The sequence below is a fragment of the Megalobrama amblycephala genome, linkage group LG4 (assembly GCF_018812025.1).
Source record: "Megalobrama amblycephala isolate DHTTF-2021 linkage group LG4, ASM1881202v1, whole genome shotgun sequence".
Classification (NCBI taxonomy): Eukaryota; Metazoa; Chordata; class Actinopteri; order Cypriniformes; family Xenocyprididae; genus Megalobrama; species Megalobrama amblycephala.
This window is the reverse complement of record NC_063047.1, coordinates 32,456,133-32,479,868: the sequence shown is the minus strand read 5'-3', so window position 1 is coordinate 32,479,868 and position 23,736 is coordinate 32,456,133. Positions and strand designations below refer to the sequence as shown.

The 23,736-nt window shown below is 38.4% G+C and overlaps 1 protein-coding gene across 1 annotated transcript in view; it reads left to right on the top strand.

Moving 5' to 3' along the window:
• sema4c (sema domain, immunoglobulin domain (Ig), transmembrane domain (TM) and short cytoplasmic domain, (semaphorin) 4C) overlaps window positions 1-23,736 on the top strand; it is a 399,444-nt gene that overhangs the window by 300,528 nt on the left and 75,180 nt on the right. The window lies entirely within an intron of this gene.

Below are 23,736 nucleotides of genomic sequence, written 5' to 3'. Positions count from 1 at the left end.
ACAGTGAGGGGGTGCGCAGACATGCCGCTTGTGTGTGTGTGTATATATGTGATATATAAGTGATATTCCTTTTTTTTTCCTTTTTGCTGTTTTAAAAGTCAATGAGGTTAGTAAATTAGGGCCCTACAATTTCCATAATGCGGAAAATGAAGACAGAATTGTGGAATCCGGTCATAAAAATGGAATCTAGAATATAAAGTGAAATTTGGCAGATTTTGGAATCATAAATCAAAAGTCGGTCTGTTCAGTGAATCAGACTGCAATATGGACTAGTGTCTGTGAATATTAAACCACAAAAATACTGCTATTGAAATATGAAGTCCGCGTGTTCTGCATCTCTGTTTGAATAAAATGCAGAGCAGAAACTCAAAGGTCTTCACAACAATCCTTCCAAATAAATGTTTGGTTTAAAGGTGCCCTCGAATGAAAAATTGAATTTATCTTGGCATAGTTAAATAACAAGAGTTCAGTACATGGAAATGACATACAGTGAGTCTCAAACTCCATTGTTTCCTCCTTCTTATATAAATCTCATTTGTTTAAAAGACCTCCGAAGAACAGGCGAATCTCAACATAACACCGACTGTTACGTAACAGTCGGGGTGTACGCCCCCAATATTTGCATATGCCAGCCCACGTTTCCAACATTATAAAAGGCATTAGACAAGGGCAGCCAGTATTAACGTCTGGATGTGCACAACCAAATCATCAGACTAGGTAAGCAAGCAAGAACAACAGCGAAAAATGGCAGATGGAGCAATAATAATTGACATGATCCATGATAACATGATATTTTTAGTGATATTTGTAAATTGTCTTTCTAAATGTTTCATTAGCATGTTGCTAATGTACTGTTAAATGTGGTTAAAGTTACCATCGGTTATTACTGTATTCACGGAGACAAGAGAGCCGTCACTATTTTCATTTTTAAACACTTGCAGTCTGTATAATGCATAAACACAACTTCATTCTTTATAAATCTCTCCAACAGAGTAGTATTAGCCGTTAGCCACGGAGCACTATCAAACTCATTCAAAATCAGAAGTAAACAATATAACAGTATACAATACTCACATAATCCGACGCATGCATGACGAACACTTTGTAAAGATCCATTTTGAGGGTTATATTAGCTGTGTAAACTTTGTTTATGCACTGATCAAGGCAAGCGCGAGCTCTGTGGGCGGATAGCACGGGATTTAAAGGGGCCTCAGCATAAAATCAGCGCGTTTATAATGATGCCCCAAAATAGGCAGTTAAAAAAATTTATAAAAAGAAATCTATGGGGTATTTTGAGCTGAAACTTCACAGACACATTCAGGGGACACCTTAGACTTATATTACATCTTTTAAAAACATAATCTAGGGCACCTTTAATTTAAAGACATTGTGCATTACAATTGTACAATACATTACTATACAGTTGTGTCCATCTCAAAGTAATATTTTTTTTTCTTCCATGTTTTATTTTAGCAGAAATCCTCATGTTAAATTTTCATTTGATTACAATAAATTGTTAATGTTTTATATTTTTATTTGATTACCAGTAATAATAAGATCGTAATAAATCATAAATCCAGACGGAAAAAAAAAACAGAAAACAGAGAATGTTTTGGGGGTGGAAGAGAAACCCATAGTTATAATTGTAAGGGAATTATCATGCAGTGTTTTCTTTGCTTTAGGGGTTTATTACAACTGGCTCGGAGCAGCAAAGTTCCACATTTGACACAGCAGCACTGCTTCACACAAAGACACCTGTTCACACATTTATCTTCACACTCTTTTATTGTTTCTTCCTCGTGAAAAACAGAGCATGACTATTTGAAGGAAAGGAACAGAACTGGTTTAAGGCGATAAAGTGGGGTGCCTCAGATCTGATTGGTCCTTGTTTGCTCTCATACTGCATTGGGGAGAAGAAAAGCACTGCTGGTAAAGTCATGTGACCTGCATCATGTCACATGTACACTGATTCTGTCCCATGTGGAATAGATTAGATAACACGCCTCCCTCTTTCCCCCTCTTCCCTCAGAGACTGTGGATTAAAACAGTTAGTTTTGTTGTGTGTTTGTGATATTTGAGCCTTTACTGGGGCTTGAGCCCGGAAATACATCTGATCTGCCTTGCCTCTGTTTCCACAACTCGTGTTCATTGTTAACATCTAAAGTTTATCCTTAATTAATGTGACTTCTTTATTGCCATAATTTTTGTGAAATCTGTGGATTACCTTTTATTTATTTATTTATTTATTTATTTAATTTATTTTACTTTACTTTACTTTTTACTTCTTCTTGTTTTGTTTAGTTTAGTTTAGTTTAGTTTAGTTTGCATGGTTACAATTTTATTTGTTAATATTTCTTGTTTATTTAATTTTCACTTTTTGATAATCCTTTCAACTTTCAATGTTAATTTTGTGTTATTGTTTATATGAAAAAGAAAAGAAATAACTCAATACAAAATGAATGCAATTAATCATTTTACTTTCTTATGTTTTGTTTACACAGTAGTTATTTTATTGTTAATATAAAATTGTTAATACTTATATACTCCATTTGCTTTTAACTTAACTTATGTTAACTTAGTTCAATTAATTGTAAAAAAGAAAAAGAAAAAAAGAAATAATGCAATGAATCTTTTTTTTAGTTAATAATACTTGCTGCTGTTATTTGGGGGGCTTTTTAACTTAATATAGTGTGATCACTATTATCCTTCTTAATTACTTGTTTAATTAATGTGATTTACCACTAAACTGATATTAATCTTTTTTTTTTTTTTTTTTTTTTGCTGCTGCTGCTGCTGCTGCTGCTTTCTTAATTATTTTTTATTTTATTTTATTTTATTTATTTATTTATTTTATTTTGTTATCCTATTTGCCTACCGCTATTTTTAGGACGTTGTTTCCACTTAACATATTAATTTAGCGTGATTGATTGTATATATATATATATATATATATATATATATATATATATATATATATATATATATATATATATATATATATATATAGTTTAAAACATTTAAAAACATGTATGGGTCAATGACGTGATGGGTCATTTTTTTTTGTCCAAAGGCTTTAATAATAATAAAAAACAAAGGTATGATATCCAAAGTAAGGCAGTACAAATAGATCTCTTTTATTGAATCCAAAAGGTTTTAATTATATTTTGCTACATATAAAGGTATATTAAAGATTTTGAACTGTCAAAAGGTCATTCGGTTTAACCGTCCAAAGGCCAATACAGCCATTTCATTTGTGATTAAAATATCTAAAAATATAATAAATGTATATATGTTTTTATTCTGATTTTATAACATCATATATTAACACATTGCAAAATGGTATTAAAATTATGTGTAGAAGTCATTGCTTTGTTATGAGAAAGAATGTCCAGAAAAAAAGAATTTCATTGATGTCATTCAGAGTAACCAGTATAAAGGGACCATGTTGGATCAATTCAGAGGTGTAAAGTACTTGAGTAATTTTACTTGATTACTGTACTTAAGTATTATTTTTGGGGATTTTTACTTTATTTGAGTACATTTAAAAATCAATACTTTTACTTTTACTTGATTAAATGTTTTGAGAAAAAAGAGTACTTTTTACTCCTTACAATTTTATTTACAGTCAAAAAGTACTTATTTTTTGGAGATCACTTCATTCTATTTTCTTTTGCTATTACCAAACCAATTGAATTGCGCTGATGACCAGTTTAATTTAAAGGTTATTTATTCAATGAGATTCATATTCACATTCCATGAAATTGGTCAGACATGTTCATTGGTCCTTTGGAAGTGACGTCATGTCACGTCAATTACCACAATGCACAGCACCTTGACCTCAAAGAATATACACTTAACAAGAAGCGACACTCAACAGAATGTTCCATTGCAACACCTGCACCAGCAGCGGCCTTGCATTTCCGCCATTTTGGGGTGAAGGCGACTTGGCAGTCCACTAGTTTCTATGGCAATATCAGCTGCTTTGTTAAAAAAAAAAAAAAAAAACTTTTTCACAAAACCTTTTTGCTCTCAGTCAGTTTGGGTTAAAACTCTTTAAAAGATCTAGTATTAGTATTAGACTTATAAACACTGAATTAATACCAACATATGAAATTAAATTATGACATGCATCAGAAAAATTGGGAATGTTGGACAATAAATATATGAATATAACAGCTTGATTTTGCAGTGTTGTCTAATGTCCATTGAAGCAAAAGTGTCCAAAAGTGGGAATTATGCGATAATGGACACAGCAATGCATCATGTATTATAAGATCATTATGTTTGTAGCGTGATCCATTAAAACGTACAATATAGCTTATTTCAATTCAGATCTAGATATTATTATTATTACTCTACTAGGTCTGAAATATATTGTTCGCTGCAAACATGATGATCTTAAATGAATTAATTATTAATTTACTATTAATAAATGTGTAAAGTTTCATAAAATGGAAATGCTCAATAAAGTAGGCTAACTACATTACCTCAGAAGGTTGAATGGTTGGATTCCACAACTGGTAAAATAAAACGTATATAAGACAATACAACATTTACTGTAGGAGCCATACAATTTACTGGTGACTTAATTTAAAAAACTGTTCTACTGTGCTTCTGATTTGGCAGTGAAATTCACCAATTTTGGGTGCGTAAGATGTGAAGGATTCAATGGTCCAGTTAGTATTTTCACCCCATAATGGTGGCCGCGCTACCGGAGCGCCATCTAGTGACTGTTGCCTAAAAAGTATCAGAGTGTCGCCTCTTGGGTTCTATACTCTTTGTTGACCTGGAAATTACAGTGGGTACGGAAAGGATTCAGACCCCCTTAAATTTTTCACTCTTTGTTATATTGCAGCCATTTACTAAAATTAAGTTCATTTTTTTCCTCATTAATGTACACACAGCACCCCATATTGACAGAAAAACACAGAATTGTTGACATTTTTGCAGATTAATTAAAAAAGAAAAACTGAAATATCACATGGTCCTGAGTATTCAGACCCTTTGCTGTGATACTCATATATTTAACTAGGTGCTGTCCATTTCTTCTGATCATCCTTGAGATGGTTCTACACCTTCTACACCTACACCATTTGAGTCCAGCTGTGTTTGATTATACTGATTGGACTTGATTAGGAAAGCCACACACCTGTCTATATAAGACCTTGCAGCTCACAGTGCATGTCAGAGCAAATGAGAATCATGAGGTCAAAGGAAGTGCCTAAAGAGCTCAGAGACAGAATTGTGGCAAGGCACAGATCTGGCCACGGTTACAAAAAAATTTCTGCTGCACTTAAGGTTCCTAAGAGCACAGTGGCCTCCATAATCCTTAAATGGAAGACGTTTGGGACGACCAGAACCCTTCCTAGAGCTGGCCATCCGGCCAAACTGAGCTATCGGGGAGAAGAGTCTTGGTGAGAGAGGTAAAGAAGAACCCAAAGATCACTGTGGCTGAGCTCCAGAGATGCAGTCGGGAGATGGGAGAAAGTTGTAGAAAGTCAACCATCACTGCAGCCCTCCACCAGTCGGGGCTTTATGGCAGTGTGGCCCGACGGAAGCCTCTCCTCAGTGCAAGACACATGAAAGCCCGCATGGAGTTTGCCAAGATGGTGAGAAATAAGATTCTCTGTTCTGATGAGACCAAGATAGAACTTTTTGGCCTTAATTCTAAGCGGTATGTGTGGAGAAAACCAGGCACTGCTCATCACCTGTCCAATACAGTCCCAACAGTGAAGCATGGTGGTGGCAGCATCATGCTGTGGGGGTGTTTTTCAGCTGCAGGGACAGGACGACTGGTTGCAATCGAGGGAAAGATGAATGCGGCCAAGTACAGGGATATCCTGGACGAAAACCTTCTCCAGAGTGCTCAGGTCCTCAGACTGGGCCGAAGGTTTACCTTCCAACAAGACAATGACCCTAAGCACACAGCTAAAATAACGAAGGAGTGGCTTCACAACAACTCTGTGACTGTTCTTGAATGGCCCAGCCAGAGCCCTGACTTAAACCCAATTGAGCATCTCTGGAGAGACCTAAAAATGTCTGTCCACCAACGTTTACCATCCAACCTGACAGAACTGGAGAGGATCTGCAAGGAGGAATGGCAGAGGATCCTCAAATCCAGGTGTGAAAAACTTGTGGCATCTTTCCCAAAAAGACGCATGGCTGTATTAGATCAAAATGCTGCTTCTACTAAATACTGAGCAAAGGGTCTGAATACTTAGGACCATGTGATATTTCAGTTTTTCTTTTTTAATAAATCTGCAAAAATGTCAACAATTCTGTGTTTTTCTGTCAATATGGGGTGCTGTGTGTACATTAATGGGGAAAAAAATGAACTTAAATAATTTTAGCAAATGGCAATATAACAAAGAGTAAAAATTTAAGGGGGTCTGAATACTTTCCGTACCCACTATATAACAGTCAGTGGAAGAAAATGGAGGAAGTCAAAAATCAGCCACAGAATCAAGAGCACCCATGGCCAACAGTTCATCTGATGATGAAGATTTTTTCGCTTCTTTGAAACAGACAACACATGAAGCCAGCAAAGAGTTGGATATCTGGCCTGTGTTTCAGACACCAGTGTTTCAGGCACTGCAGGATTGATTTTTAGCCCCAAAAGAGCTAGGCTTGACACTCACAATTTTGAAAATCAGCTTCTGCTTAAGTTAAATCCGAGGTTTTGCAACTTTGAGTAGCATGTTGCATACTGGCATTAGGTAGTAGTCTTATAGTTTGATAATTAAATACAATTAAACACAAACAGTTCTAAGGAGGATAAAACTTTGTATGTGGTTCTTTCACTTCATGTTTTTAGAGATTAAAAGCTTAAACAAGAATCTCTAGTTTTCATTCTTGCTGTTACTTTTACTTTTTTAATACTCAAGTACAATTTTAATGTAGTACTTTTTTACTTTTACTCAAGTATGATTCTGGCCAGATACTTTTACTTTGAACTGAGTAAAATTTTCACTCAGTACTTGTACTTTCACTTGAGTAACATTTTTGAGTACTTTTTACACCTCTGGATCAATTCATGCGGTCAATATCATGTGACAGGATGTGACATCATTCAGACACCTGCAAAGGACCACATGATCGTGAAGCAAAGTAACTAACTCTCTTTTAATTATTTGAATAATTCCTGTTTTCGCTTGCTTATACGCATAACATCAGGTCATTCGGTACAACCGCTAAAACATGGAAAATAATGTAATATTTTAAAACTTGTATTAAATATAAAATGTTTGATTGTCATTTTGCTAGCTAGCAAGCAAGCTAACTAGCTAGCTAGCTAGATATCAGCCTGTTAGCATTTTTTGTAAATATTGTCATTCGGTATAACCAAAAGTGTCATTCAGATTAACCAAAATTTCGGTTTCACCGAATGACACTTTTGGTTATACCGAATGCCTTTTTTGGTGACAAATGTTGTCCATATTGTAAAAAATGACAAAGCAGTGTTAATTGATTATAACAACCACATAATCTCATTGTTAACACTTAATAAAACTTCAAAATTAAATATATCTCCATTATGTTCTTTTTTTACACTTTTAAAAACCTTATTCGTCAATGACCCATATGCAATTAATCAAGCCCTCTGACCCCAGGTCAGTGCCAGTGCTTGGCTTATGTTCAGTGGTATGGAAAAAAACAAATAATTTACTGACTTTTTGCTATGTTTTATAATGTAAAGTCAGTGCTTTCACCTGCCCAGTGTGAAAGAACTGTATCTCCAGTCTTGTATTAGTATACAGCAGAGGCCCAGTTCCCTCAAAACATGAGGGATGCTGCCAGTTCAAACACATCTGGAGTGAAGCTGAATCTTTTCAGCGCAGCCTAGCTGCAATGAATACAGCAGGGGGACTTTGCCAGCATGCTCTCCTCACCTCTGAGACAGGGCCTAGACAGGGCCCGGTTTAGGGCAGGTTTAGTGCGGTAATTACTACAGAGCTGCGTCCAGCCCCCCGAGGACCAGATTTGGGAGTGTTTGAGCAGACGTGTTTTCTTTGTGTGGCGGAGTCCTGCTATCGCATTACTGCACACATGCTGATGCAGCAGTGCCACATAACCCCGCCCCCAACCTACCATCCCCCACCCCCTCTTTCCCTCAGGACCCCGATTTTCAGACAGCCACAAAACGCCCATTATACCTCGTTACAGTTCGGTTCCAGAACTGACTGTTTGTTCTAACTCAAAGAACAAACACTTTTTGTTTTCTCTTTCTTCCTATCGGCAGAATTAGCATTTGTATTTCCTTTTTTCACCCATCGTAACGGACCGAATTTGCCACAGATCAAACGATCTGACTGCAACTCTCTCATGCTGTGATGAATTTTTGATCAGTAGGCATAACCTGTGAGAGACCCTTAAATCGGCCAAGGCACATGAAATATAAAGTCGGAGGCATTGGAAAAGTCTAAAAAAACTGTTGAAAACAGGAAATATTCCTGTGGGCTTCGTTTATTTCCCTCCCAGTAGAAAGACGCTCATTGACGCTTTAGGAAATTGCTCCTCTGAGGTACGAGAAAATTTATTATTTGAGTATTTCAAGGGGGAGCCTGTAAAGTCAACAGCCGTTGCCGTGGTACATGATGATTTTTGTAATAATCCTGCTTTTATTAGTGGGAGTAGCGAGGGGCGGGTGCTCTGTAGTCATAAACGCACAATTCATGTTCACACAAAAGCTGAACTGTACTCACTGATACTGTACTGTCTGTTTCTGACTGCCAGACACACATGCTACTGGAAAAGTGGTTGTGGTTGAGTAATGTACACAGTACAAGGCATTTGAGAGGGCACGTGTGTGTGTGTGTGTGTGTGTGTGTGTGTGTGTGTGTGTGTGTGTGTGTGTGTGTGTGTGTGTGTGTGTGTGTGTGTGTGTGTGTAGGTGTGTGTGTGTGTGTGTGTGTGTGTGTGTGTGTGTGTGTGTGTTTTCAGTCAGCAGAACGTTAAGTATATGGGTGGGGGGTCTTTTATGACCTGCTGGTGTTTGAATAACTTATTCACAGTTGATCTGGAGTTTCTGTTCGGATTTTTCCACAACTGAAAATACTGAAAATACAAAGCGTATTGTGATTTAGCCAAAGAGGGCATGTTCATGGAGCAACATCCATAGATCAACCAATAAGTTTTTAGGGTTAGGTTGGTACATGAACAATCTTTTCTTCTAATTTTAAGGGTTGTTATTGGTAATTTTATTTTCTTTTATACAATTGATATTTTATTTAATATTTTGTATTAAAAAAAATGTTTTTTATATATTTTATATAATTTTAATATATTAAAAAATGCTTTCAAATGAAAATTACCCCAAGCTTTACTTACCCTCAAGCCATCCTAGATGTATATGACTTTCTTGTTTCTGACGAAGACAATCGGAGAAATATTAATAGGCTAAATATCCTGACGCATCCGAGCTTTATAATGGCAGTAATGCGCTACCAAATGAGTATGAGCTGAAGAAAGTGTCTCCATCCACATCCATCCATCATAAACATATTTCACACTGCTCCAGAGAGTTAATAAAGGCCTTCTGAAGCAAAGTGGTGCGTTTGTATAAAAAATATCCATATTTAACAAGTTATGAAGTAATATATCCAGCTTCCGTAAACCGCCTAACCGCATTCCGTATTCAAAAAACGGAACGTCGCGTCAGTTCCATAAGTTGAATAGGGAAGGCGTAGGACGTACAGCATAAGCTTTTTGAAGAATACAGAAGGCGGTCTGGTGGAAGCTAGATATTCTACTTAATAACTTGTTAAGCTATTGATATTTTTTTTACAAAAACACATCGCTTCGCTTCAGAAGGCCTTTATTAACCCTCCGGAGCCGTGTGGAATATGTTTATGATGGATGGATGTGGATGAAGACACTTTCTTCAGCTCATACTCGTTTGGTAGCGCATTACTGCCATTGTAAAGCTCATATTCATCAGGATATTTATTAATATTTCTCAGATTGTCTTCGTCAGAAACAAGAAAGTCATATACACTTTTATATATTTTTATTTTGTACTAGATATTTATTGTTATATAATATAATCATTTAATTTTATATTTATTTTTGGAGCCATCAGTTTAACCTGTGATACTGTGATTGATCACAAGATAAAAACAATTATATTCTTACCAATTTGTATTTTCTTGGATCAACCAACCAGATTTTAGCATTAAAGTTAGAAGTTTAAGTGCTTGAGCAATATTTGTATCAACCTATTGTTTCAAGCTATCCAATTTTAGGGGTAGTTAATGGTTAAGGTTGAATAATATGAAAAACAATAGTCATGGGCATAGAATACATGGGGGACATGTCCCCCGCACTTTTAATAAAATGTAATTTCGTCCCCCGCACATTTTGGGGTAAGCGTGTTCACGTAGGCCTAGATGTTTTCATAGGCCAATGTGAATCTAGGTTTAATTTCAAAGAAACAAGATAGTCTATGACGTTTTGTTCTTATTCAAAATGTGGCAGTGTGAACATTATGGAGCGATAAACACTCTCATGTAATGTATGTTGAAGCCAGAGAGTGCTCTCTCGCAGAAAGTTCAAAACGGACTCGTAGAAGTAATGACTTATGACGGTCCAGGATATACCTTATATGGACAAGACATCCAGCTATTTCTGCATAGCTGAATAAAAAGTAGAAACATTTTGACTGATGAAACGTGAAGACAATAAACACACGATTGTGACAATATATGATTTATGTGTTTTTCAAGCCATCTCTGGATATTTTCATAACAATGAAGTATATGAATAATGCAGTGCTAATTGACACAGCCTTTATTACAGTACAGAAGCTATAAAAAATATTTAAGTCCATGATGGCTTAATCCACAAGTGTTTGTCGTACATAAACCAATCATAAAATTGTCATTAGGACAATATAGGAAAAAATATTATAGAATAAATATTATAGGTTATTGTTCAGCAGTGTATTTGATGCCTTAGCCAGTTAAAAGCAAGAGAAGAAAAAATAAAGCCTGTCTATTACACAAAGGTCAGAAAAAATTGGTACCACACTTGACATTTTTGTCCCCTTCACTTCTGAAATGATGGCTACGCCCCTGGCAATAAATAATAACTGATTAGTATTGGTTTGATAGGAATGTTGTTCCAGAACCAAGAAATGTTGAGCCAGGATCATGTCTGGCTAAATCAAATCATGCAAGCACTCAAAATACAAAGAGCCAACAGGTTCTAATCCAACTAGTTAACCAGTGAGGTTTATTCCAAACAGCCTGGCTGCTTTTGTAGACGGAGGTCCATTCTGCCATATGAATATAAATTACGCTTTTAATTCCAACAGGTCAGCAGAGATTCCTTTGACCTGCCGAGGTGGACATTTAAAGACCACACAAATCTGAAGCTAAAACACACACGTGGGAGGATTAATAAAATGAAAATGAATCTTTAAGAAGAACACCATATGATGAAATTAAAATAAATGTTTGCTTCTCTTCTCAGATGAAATGAAAGGGTCGCTCCGAAACCATTACCTCTCTGAATGACGTTTGGAGGCAGCAGAGGCCAGAAATGACTCTCAGGCCAATGGGTATTTAGCGGAAAGAGATGAATTCTGGCTGAACTTTCCAGAAATGAATAATTTGCCCTTTAAGACTATGTGCATGCCTATGGATTCCAGTGGACTCTGAATGCACAGTAGAACAGTGTGGTGTTGATATGAAAGGGCAGTGGTGGCCATTGACTATCCTGGATAGGGCTATGCCAGCAAAAAAAAAAGGCTCTTTCGAGAAGTGGCACGTCTGTTTTGAACAACTGGTGCCATATGAACGCCTGGCATCTGCTGGCATCCTTTAAGCACATTTGCTTGCATATTGTGTTTGAGCACATGATATCAGTTGCCTTAAAAGCCAAAGTGTGTCTGAGGCAACAGATATGAGGCGGGTAATTGATTAAATCACATTAAGGCAGACGCATTATGAACAGAATGAACATTAGATTAGCTGATTCAGAACAGTGGGTGGGGCAGTAGTTTTCATGGTGCTTGTTGCAAGGTGATCTAAACCAGGGGGACTGTGCAAAACCAGAATCCGTAACACCTCAGAACAGTAAAATATATAATCCTCAAATGCACTCTAACTCATCTAAACTAAAGAAATGCTATTTATAAAGCCAATTTCTGAATTTGCACCTCTTGTTTCTTCAGATCAAGAGTGTTTGTTTTATCATCTCTAAAAATGTTCTGGAAAAATGTCAGTTGCCTGGGCTTTTGCACCTACACAATATATGCATTTCTCAGATCTAACTTTAGAGATGAGGGTAATTGGTTCATATCAGCCTGGTTACTAAGCAATGTGCAATGAAGCCAGACCTTTGTACATTTCACAGCGGAGACCAAAGGCAAAATGTCAGCTTCAGAATAATTTGGATGTCTGACCAGGCCAGAGTTTGATCAGTTCAAGTAAAAAAAAAATAAATAAATAAATAAATTTAAAAAACCTGTAAGGTTGCATGTACTGTTTAAGAGCTTACCGATAATGAAAATTCTGTCTTCACCCTTATGTTGTTCAAAACCTGTGTGACTTTCTTTCTGATTTATACATGAAAGCAGAAATGTTCTATAATATATAGTCGCTCATTTCCGTGCAATTATAATGAATGGTGCCTGGAGATTTCAAGCTTCAAAAATTGCCAAAGTATCATTAAAGCAGCCATATGACTCATTCACTATATTCCAAGTCTGAAGATATAAAATAGCTTTGTATTATTATTTTTAAGATTTATTTTTGGTGTTTTTGCTGTTATTGTGACAGAACAGTAAATTGACAGGAAGCAAAGTTTGAGAGAGGGGAGCTGCAGGAACGGGAAAGGTCCACAAGTCGGGACTCAAACTAAGGATGCCTGAAGCGCATGTTGGCGCGCTGCCCACGAGGCTATTTAGCTTTGTTTTATTATAAACAAACAGAAATTTAACATGCTATTGTTAATCTATCCCTCCAGTGAGCTGTTAACAACTGTAACCGGATCATTGAATCAGTGAGTTCATTTTGATTCATGAATCATCTGATCATCTGATTCACTGAAAAGATCTCACTCTAAAGAGCAATTTGTTCTCATTGAATCAATGAGCTGAACTAGAGATCTGAAACATGGCCTGCCTCTCAATGTGCATACTATACATCCTAAATAGTATGTGACATTAGTAATATTCAATACTATTTAGGGCGGATAGGGTGGATAGTATGCACATTGGGATGCAGGGATGTTAAATTATTAATGAATCATTCAAACCAGTTTTGTAAACTGGATAAATGTATTTATTTAAAAGAGCAATCCAAAGAGCAATTTGTTCACTCTGCTAAGGGGAACTAACAACTCCAAAGATTTTCAGTGTATATTAAATTAATTTTGGTCTGTTTGTCACACAAAACTCTTGTATGGTTTCAGAAGACTTAGAATATATTACACAAGTCTCATGAGCCCTCCGCAGGAACTTTCTCTAGCAACTAGGGACTTTGGAATGGTACTGTTTCGACTGAACCAGGGTCTAAATGAAGTTCCGGGTAAAAATTTCCCCTTCAGAAAGTCCCTGCTCAGGGGGAAGTACTTTTTCAAAGTTCAGGAACTTTTGGGGGTGGGATTTGGGTGCTGAACATGCTGATTGGTTGACTCCACGCAGAATTTGATTTCAACCACCATTATTAAAAGTCTGTAGTGTGTGCAGAAAGAGTTGTTTGCTATTCGAATTAACAGTGGTGTTTAAAAAATACGACCGAAGAACCGATGACGAGGTTCAGGCTTTATTAAGCTTATATGTGGAGGACAAAATCCAGTGGGAACCGGAAAGTCGCACACAGTCCTACATCACCGGACTATCTTCATTATACATTAAATTGTTCTGGGTAATTTTGGTTTACGGTGCTTTTTGGAACTTGACAGGCCCAGTCCTCATTTATGTTCATTTATATTGAAACAGCTGACTAGGATATTGTTCATAAATGTTTCCCTTTATGTTCCAGGGTAAAGAGTAAATGATAAATTTACATTTTCATTTCCTTTAGCATTACCACCCAGGTTCGCAGGTGAAATTTCATCGGGCCTGACATCAATGGTCCCCTCTATCTCGGAACATGGGGAGCGTTCTGGAATAAGAACATTTTCTCTTTGAACTTCCATTGAAGTTCTAATAGAACTGAGGGGCTTAGCTGAATTCTAATGGATTGTGTTATCATCAGAGTGTTCTGTGATGTGAAGCAACTGTTCGTGTGTGTGTGTGTGCTCATTAAAGTGAGCAGACAGCCAGAGACAGCCTGGCTAGGGAGGAACAGAGAGCCGGTATAGTCCCCTGAGTCTACCCAACATGCCTCCCTCAGCACTTTTCACTGTGCTGCACAATGGAGTAGCCAGAGGGGATTCAACCCAGTAAGTCTCGAACACAGTCCAAATGTGCTCGCAACTTTCCTAGTTACGTCCCACAAGACATTTGCATAGCGCAACGCGATAATGTGACTTCAGCAGAGCGTTGGCCTTGGTTGTTGTCAAAAACACGAATTCTCAGTTGCGAATCTGTGATACGTCTCATCATCTTCCGTGATGAGCGAATAATCCATCCCAGGCGACTCCATCCGAGCTGCTCCAAAGAATGAGAAATGGCACAAGTGCGGATTTATGTTTTATCTGTGAATGACTGACTGCACCGTTGTACAATATTTAACAGCGTCCCTGCATATTCAAATCTAATTAAACATTATCAGATGGAATTAACATGCTCTCATCAATTTGTAATTGTGCAAATGAATTCTAAACACATTCTTCCCCTTTGAGCCTCTTAATTCTAGGCTTTCTTCTCAGAATCATCCCGGAGCGGCCATCCAGCTGCGTGTTTGTAAGTTTATTTAAAATTTTCTGCTGCGAAAAGTGGCTTTAAAGTGAAACGTGCCTTTTTAAAAAAATATATATATATTAAAAAATGGATGTGCCAATCACAAGAAATCGTGCAGCACGGGCATGTAATTTCCTGCTGGAGCCACAGAGAAGTGTGTAACTCATCTCCTTCCGACATCTTTTAATGCCTTTCTCAGATGTTAATGAGTTTCGGTACTTTCTGCCAATATTGAAAAATACCACCCACGTCTCAAATACATCAGGCCCCTTTCTGCGTACCAGCATGAAAAAATCACTACACTTCAACCGGTTATGTAATGCCGAGTGACAGCTCGTCATTTTAGGAGACCTGGGTTGCTGTCAGAGAGCCAATGTAGCGATAAAAACTCACAGACAAGTGGGAAGATGTATCTGTACACAGCTTCAAACTTCACAATTCCATTTCACTGCTCATAACTTCTTAAATGGTTCATTGACGACGCTATAACTGTTAATTGTGTAGTCTAAACTTACTGTAGATGGAACATTTCTCTTGTGTTTTATTAATTGCGAGTGCTGATGGAGTGTGAGTCTGGTGTTTCGGTGCATGAATGAGTGATGAACTAATCCAAAATGACACTTCAAAATGCTGCTGCAAAAACAGAGAGTAAATTGGACACCTGTGAAACACTTACAGAGCCATTCATCAAGATGTCTCACAGGGTTAATGAGAAGGGGCAGGAAGGAACAAAATAAATAAATAAACCTTTTATTTATCTCCTTGTTACATCTCTTCAAAGATTCACCCAGGGTGCAGATGACCTATTCACAGGTGCTGTATGTCAAGATAACAGGAGAGTTGGATCAGTCTGTTAGATCTGTTACACAAAACCATCACAAAGTCGGTTGGGGTTCAATATTTCCCTAAGGACTTTCTTAAATAACCCTAAAGCCAGGGCTGGGTAGGTTACTCTTAAAACATATTACACTATACAAAATACATTAATTGCGCATTTTTATCTCACAATTTTGACTTTTTTCTCAGAATTGAGGGATATAAAGTCAGAATTGTGAGTTAAAATGTGCCATTACCTTGTTTTTGTGTTACTTGTTAGTATTCGAAAGTATTCGAAAGTATTTAGATTAAGTTACAAAACTTGGGTAATCTAATGAAATACAACATTACAACATTACAATTTAGAGAATGCAGTTAGCTAATAATGTAATAATTTAGCCAATTAATTTACAATCACTGTTAGCAGTTTAATTGAAGGTAGAAGCAATGAGCTCCTGGAAATAATTACATATTAACAATAATTAGGATATATAGAAATTTGGGAATGTTGTGCATGTTGATCCAGATATTGCGTCTTCTGAAGTCCTCGCAGGAGTTGGCGCCGTCTCTTCAAAGGTGTTGGTTATCTGAGGTCTTCTTAAGAGGCTGGATCCAAAATGAAGCTGATGTACTCTCTAGTCAGAAAACAGAAAAGCAAATGTAGAATAATTAGCATAGCTGCTGTTCATAACATTAAGCAAAGATAGTCACGTGCAATTGATCTGATATGAGATGCATTATGTGAATGCTTGGCTAAAGAGATGCGTCTTTAATCTAGATTTAAACTGGGTGAGCGAGTCTGAGCCCCGAACATTATCAGGAAGGCTATTCCAGAGTTTAGGAGCCAAATGTGAAAACGCTCTCCCTCCTTTAGTGGACTTAGATATCCTAGGTACAACCAGAAGTCCAGAGTTTTTTGATCTCAAAGAGCATGAAGGATTGTAGGGCGATAGAAGATTGGTTAAGTACACAGGAGCTAAACCATTTAGAGCCTTATAGGTCAGTAGCAATACTTTATAATCAATATGGAACTTAATAGGTAACCAGTCTAGAGATGATAAAATTGGTGTTATATGATCATATTTTCTTGACCTGGTAAGAACTCTAGCAGCTGCATTTTGTGAATGCAGCCTTGGTGAGTATAAGAAACAAAATGCTTGCTTTTGAATGGTAGTGTATGTTTTGGGGGTTTGCTTTTTATTTAGATTTGAGAAGAGAAGTTTGAGAAGAGAGAAGAAATTATTGGAGAGGAGAGAGGGAGATGGGATCAGAACAGAACCACGAGACGGGGTGCTGTTACATCATTTGCTCAAGAATATGGCTCAGTCTGGCCCTCAAAATTAGTAAGGTCAAGCAAGTCCCAAATACGCATGCCTGTGTTTTAGTAGTCTACTCACTGTCTCTGATATCATTGCTGTCTGATCAATTTAAAGGTGAGGTGTGCTTTTGAATGTTAAAATAGACTTTGTCCAGGAAACCTGTGTGAAAACAGTCACTATATTTGCAATTCACTTTGCTGATGCTTGTGCCAAAAAAATGACTCGTTTCACCTTTAAAAGCTAAGATTGAGTAGCTCGCCCTTACTTGATCTAAGGACCTCATTAAAGGGTTGCATTGCTCTGACATGATTAGATGCTGTTGGCTGGCATCTCGCAACTGTAGATGCTTTGCAATCCATCAAGTTTGTTTTTCTACACTCCTAACATCACAGTTCACAAATAGCAACTCACAGGGAAAGATAAAGAGAGGAAGAGAAGAAAAGAAAACAACATATCGGATGTTTTGACATGGCATCTTGGGATATTGGCCCTTAGCTTCAGCTTTCACTGAAAAGGGCATCTGTTTCTTTTCAGGTGTTTATAAGGTGTTAACTCAAATGAGAACAAGCTGTTGTTGTGAAAGAGAATCCATCCTCTCCCTTCTGTTGTCGTTGTTGACGATCATTTGAGATTATTTGAACTTTGTGTTCTGTGACACCTTTAGCAAAGATGCTATCATGTTTGATTTTAAATTACCCTTCAGAATGCCATATCGTTAGATGGGATGTGGAGGGAACTAGTGCCAGATTTTACTTTCTTGGAAAGCCCTCACAGCACTCTCCGTACTGAGATTATGGACGACATGGTGCTAGTGCACTTTGTGCATGAATCTTCAAAAGTTGGGCAGGGCTCCATGTGAACTGAAAGATCTGAGCTAGTTTTTGGTGCAGGATGAAAAGTTGCCAGAACATCTCAGGCGGTTCTTTCATATCTGAACTTATTCAAGCATTCAATGAATTCATCACCGCTTTGGCAGAAAGTGTAGTGCCAGGCAGAAGGAATTACCACAGCTGTCCAAAGTATTCGTATCCTGTGAAACCTTCCAGCTCTCAGATGATGCATTAGTGATAGAAAAATTCTCTTTGCAACACACTCTTTCTTGCATGCAAAATGAGTGGCTTGGTGATTTCAGCGTTGGCCAAAGAGTTGTGTGAATAAGCAAGGCTTAATTAGGCCTCTACATGCTGTGCCAGATACTCGCTGTTTACCTAAAACCGATGACTAAAACAAGTTCTCATCAGCATTCATTCCGTTTGAAAGTGTGTCTCTGCATCAGTAAGATGCCAGAAATCTGCAGCAACCCTTCAACAGTAACATATTAAAACCACGATAGAATTTAGCTTCCTGCAGTGGTACGCAGTCCTTGATCTTCTTGTTTTTCCCTGTTTCTATCTAATTCTGCAGCACTGAGCATTTTTTCCTCCCAACAATATATTCAAGATGCCTTGTGTTATTTTCTCGTTTTCATTTAATTGCTCTAGATTAGTTTATAGCAACGCCTTGCAATAGCTCTGCTATCATCTTCCTGCTGTGTGCTATAGTGCAAGTCAATTCCAGGCCTGTCATCCAGAACTGAGCATGTTGGCTTTCTCCCTGAACTGTAGCTGAACCTGGCAGCGTTTCTCTTTCGGCTGCAGGTAAATAGAGTTAGACGATAGACACGGCTAGCCTATCCACATCACTCCTGGGAGTCAGGCTGCTATGGAAATGCTCTAGTCACTCTAAATTTATTTAGCTGTTAGGACAAAGTTAAGACTTTTGATCATGTGCGCCCATGATAAATGATGCATTTGATAAAATTATGCATTTATGATGAATGCAGCCATATGGGATTTTTGGTAGATGCCAATAGATGATAATTAATTGATTTTAATGTTATGGTCGAAAAACCATGAGGTTCATATTATAAATGTAAATTGATTTATATATATTATATACTGTATATATAATATATATGATTTATAAAATGGTTAGTTCCTGTCCTTGATTCTGATTGGTCAATATCATGAATAAAACACAGCTATGACCGCTTCACCCAACGGTTCTGTGTATCACTACACAACACCCTTAGCAACCACTCTTAGCAACGTAAACTGTATGTTCTTAATTGATATTGTTCATTAAAGCTTACTGCATTACGTAGAAGAGTATTGTGAGAAAGAGATCGCATGAGCGAGTTTATTACCTGCATTCAGATTTAGCATTTTTCCTTCAGGTCAGTCGTGTTCATAATAAAAAATCAGTTTAAAATGTTTGATGTATTATCTTGTCCTTTTAACATTTAAGGGGTTTCCCATGACTGACAGCACTAGTCAGAGCATTTGTCAGCTGCTTCTTGTTCCGTGTTCACAACAATTCATTCTTTATAGGCTGCGTTCCAGTTCGTTTTTAAATGCCCTTCCCTCACTAACTTCCCTCAGTTTCGTTAACTCGGATATACGTCATTGCTTACGCTGCATGAGTGCACACTACTGGCAGAACCCTTGCAATGGGCTGAATTGGAGCGTCCTAAGCCCTTGATCACTCGGAATCTGCTAAGGAGTTGATTTATTATTTAATTTTTTCCACTTTCAAAATTGTTTAAAGCAGCATTCTATATGTATATATGTGTATTTTAAATATTAAAAAAAGATTATGATATCATAGAGTTGTTTGTGGTAGGGTAAATTAAACGTGATATGCGGTGATGTCGCAATCGTGTTACATTGTGGGTTATGGAGCTGCCTGAAGTGTACATATGAAGTAGACTCACTCCCTCGGTTAAAATCAAGGGAGCGAGGGTCTGTCCATATAAACTACCCTCGTCCACTTCACGAAGTGGAACGCACTTCAAAATGGCAGCAGGGATTCCCCTGAGGGGAAGTGTTTAGGGAAGTTCGCGAGTGCGTGTCTAAAACTGGAGTGGAACGCAGCCTCAATGTAAAAGTCTTCGCTACTGACTGACACGCTTATAAAGACAGTCTTTGCCGCCATCTAATGCCGTAATAATAAAACTTCTGTTGCTGTTTATGTCAGGGACTATTTTTTCTGGCAGAAGGAAGGCTTTTAGTGAAACTTTACTTCATGAAAGTATACATTGATACATATTTTTGGTTTTAATATTTGTTTTGTTTGGTAACCGTTTTATAAAAGTAATAAGATACTTGAGGCTAGTGCTGTATCATGAATAAGTCACGGCTGAAGGACGTTGTTAGGCATGACGCGAAGCAGTTCACGATACAGCACAGCCTCTCCTACCTTATTGCATACACATGTAACGGAGGCCAGCTAGTAGTTGCTGTGCGAGTAAACCTCACTCCTCTGATCTCAAGTGATGCTCTAGCGACTGATGCTAGAGGTTGCAGCCTTTAGCCTCCTTGTTAGAGAGTCTGACTCCCATGCCGGAGACCCAGGTTCGAGGCCCGTGCAGAGCGGGGCAAGTAGGACCTGGGTAGAGGGGTTACATTGGTGCCGTGACCCGGATGGGAGTGAGGTTTAGGGGGGTGAGTATAACGGAGGCCAGCTAGTAGTTGATGTGCGAGTAAACCTCACTCCTCTGATCTCAAGAGATGCTCTAGTGACTGATGCTAGAGGTTGCAGCCTTTATCCTCCTTGTTAGAGCGTCTGAGCCCCGCGCAAAGCAGGGCGAGTAGGACCTGGGTAGAGGGGTTACACACACACACACATATATATACCTTTATATTGTCATCTGGAATGTAAAACTTTTATAGCTTTTTATATTAACGTTTTTATAGGGCAATTGTACCATTTTTTTATCTGTATTATTTTTGTAATTTAAAACTCAGACTATGTACTTGACATCTCTTTGTAGACCTATAAGAAGCAGTTATGTGTCAGAAGTAACTGATATTAAGCTACTTTACCTCACATAAGAGCACATCATTACAAAAAACTATTACAGTAATGTTTTTACATTTATATGATACTACACTCTAAAAAATAAAGGTTTCAAAAGGAGGTTTTCAAAGAAATGCCATAAAAGAGCCACTTTTGGTTCCCCAAAGAACCTTTCAGTAAACAGTTCTTAAAAGAACCATTTTTCTCTTTGCGTGAAGAACATTTTAATCATCTAAAGAACCTTTTTTTCCCACTATACACTATAACCTTTAACATCCATGGAATCTTTCAATTGCTCAAGAGGTTCTTTATAGTGGAAAAATGTTCTTTAGATTTTTAAAAATGTTCTTCACACAAAGAAAAAAAATTATTTATTAATTATTTATTAATGTTTAAAAAAACATTTATTTTTAAGAGTGTATAAAGAACTTTTTGTACATTGGAAAGGTTCAATGGAAGTTAAAGGTTCTTTATGGAACCAGTGATGCCTCTCACACTATCACACCACATAGACATTTGTTTTCAGTCAGTACTGTTTTCCCATAGTTAGTTTGTTGTCATGGACACTCTTTAGTTTAGCTGTGCACTAATCAGTCATCTTATTACCACCTCTATTTAAGTTCAGTTCAGTTTGTGTCTTTGTCAGGTCTCATCTATGTGTAATTGTGTAAATGTGTAAACCTTCTTCATCATCTTCGTGTTGTTCATGTGTTTAGTCTCTACCACACAACCCGTGACAGAAGACCTGACCAAAGAGTTAAAGTAGAAAGTATCGAAGCAGCATTTCTGTTGTGTTTCTGTTCCATTTTCAGTTTGTGTTTTGTTTCTGTTTTTTTTTTTTTTTTCCCGATGGTTATCCTGCTGTTAAGCTGCTTTGCCTTGAGCACATAGACAACTCCCTTGAGCACAGCAGGTGTTCCTGGACCTAGCATATCAGACCACCTTCCCAGACGACTGCCTCTGCAAGTTTCTATGTGTGGGACGTTCCAGAGAACCTCTTTGAGGGAGCTTCACTGACTATATGGAGTGGTTGCTGGTATCCTGTGGATCATCCTTGATCGTCATTGATGACGTCTCCAGCCCCACTTCCACCCCAGTGCCCAGCCAGAACCCTATGGTCAGGATTAATCAGTTTGATTCCACCACAGACTTCGAGTCCACAGCCTCAAGCCCATGGCATCAAGGGCGTGTGCCCAACATCGACGCTGACCAGGTGCGCGTGTCTGCTGTGTCATCCACCATTAAGGGAGCTTACATGGAATCGGAGGGCAAGGAGGAGAGGCCCGCCCACCCTCCCGCCACTGAGAGCGAAACACTGGCATCACCACTTTCAGACCTTCAATCAAATAATTCTTTGTCTTCGGTCCTGTCAGTCCCACCCTACCTCTCTCTCACACCACCTAATCAAACAATCTTAGAGGGACTGGCCCTTATCATTGGACTGTAACTCTCCAGCCTTGTCCTCAGCCCTCAGCCATTCCTGTTACCCACTCATCACCCTCTCCCACCAGCCCCTCTGGTTCTTCTCCTCCTCTCAGTGGCACGGATCCACCTTGGGCCAACTGGAAGCCGTCTTTGCCTGGGCTAGAGGAGCTCACAACTCTGCCTATGATCTCGGCGGACGTCACTCCTCCTCGACCTGTCACCCAGACTCTCTCGCCTATGCTCCTTCCACCCTTGATTCCAGCGTGGACCACTGGCCATTCAGCATTGCTGGTCGCCAGGGCCTTCGTCACTCCCTTGCCTCGGACCTTCAACTACGCGGTGGGCTCCCACTCCAATGTCATCGCCTCTGGCCATCGCCCTGGTGGCGTCAGGACAATCACCACCATGGCTCTTGCCTCTGTCAATGCCAACATGGAGCACAGTTCTGGCTGTGGCCTGGGCACCTGCCATCATGCTTGTGCTCAAGGCTTCTCCTAGCTTTCACCACCGTCTTCACAGCCCTCGACCCTCCAGTTCAGTCTCTTCCCTGTCAGCTTTCCTCCACATGAACATCCTCCAGTTTCCTCTGCTGTTGTGCCATCCCTTCACCATCCTTTCACCAGCTCATCCTCATCCACCACGGCGTGAGAACGCACCTTTCGGGAGGGGGCGTTCTGTCACACTGTCACAAACACATGGAGTTTTGTTTTTCAGTCAGTACTGTTTTCCCTTAGTTAATTTGTTGTCATGGCCACTCATTAGTTTCAGCTGTGTACTAATCATCTCATTACCACCTCTATTAAAGTTCAGTTCAGTGTGTGTCTTTGCCGGGTCTCATCCATTAGTGATGGGAAGTTCGGTTCTTTTCCGCTCCGACGTAATGACGTCATCCGCGATGACGTCGTCTATCGCGGGCCGGGATGAAAAAAATTAACACATTAAAATATATAAAGTCAGTAATCATAACATCAGTCAACTAAAACATTATAATCTGAAGCGTTTCTTACAATTTAGTTTTCCATCTAAAGCATCCAAACACATGACATATACAGGCAGTGATGTGCAAACAAAGTTTTACAGTTATAAAGTAAATAAATTAGTCTTCATCAGAGCAGAAACCATGATCCTCTTACATTACGATTTATTTGTAATTAAATAAACTTACGTTTCGCCAGATTGTCCCCTCATTCGAGTCCTCTCATAGCATCAGTTGTCCTAGTTAGCCGGTGCTGTGATGTTACTGTTCGGTAGCTTCAGATCGCACGCTGAATCACGCGTGCGCAGTATCATCAGCTCACCGGTTCTCAAATCGGACAGAAAGAAGCAGTTCTCGGTTGTGTACTGGTGATCCGAAAACCGTTGCAACCGATTCTACTCGAGAACGAGATTGAGATTCGAGAACCACAAGAGCGATTTAAAAGGAGCTTGTTTGCTCTCGCTGTAGTTTGATTACGTCATTTTTTATCTTTATATCACCTTGTTTAGAAATTA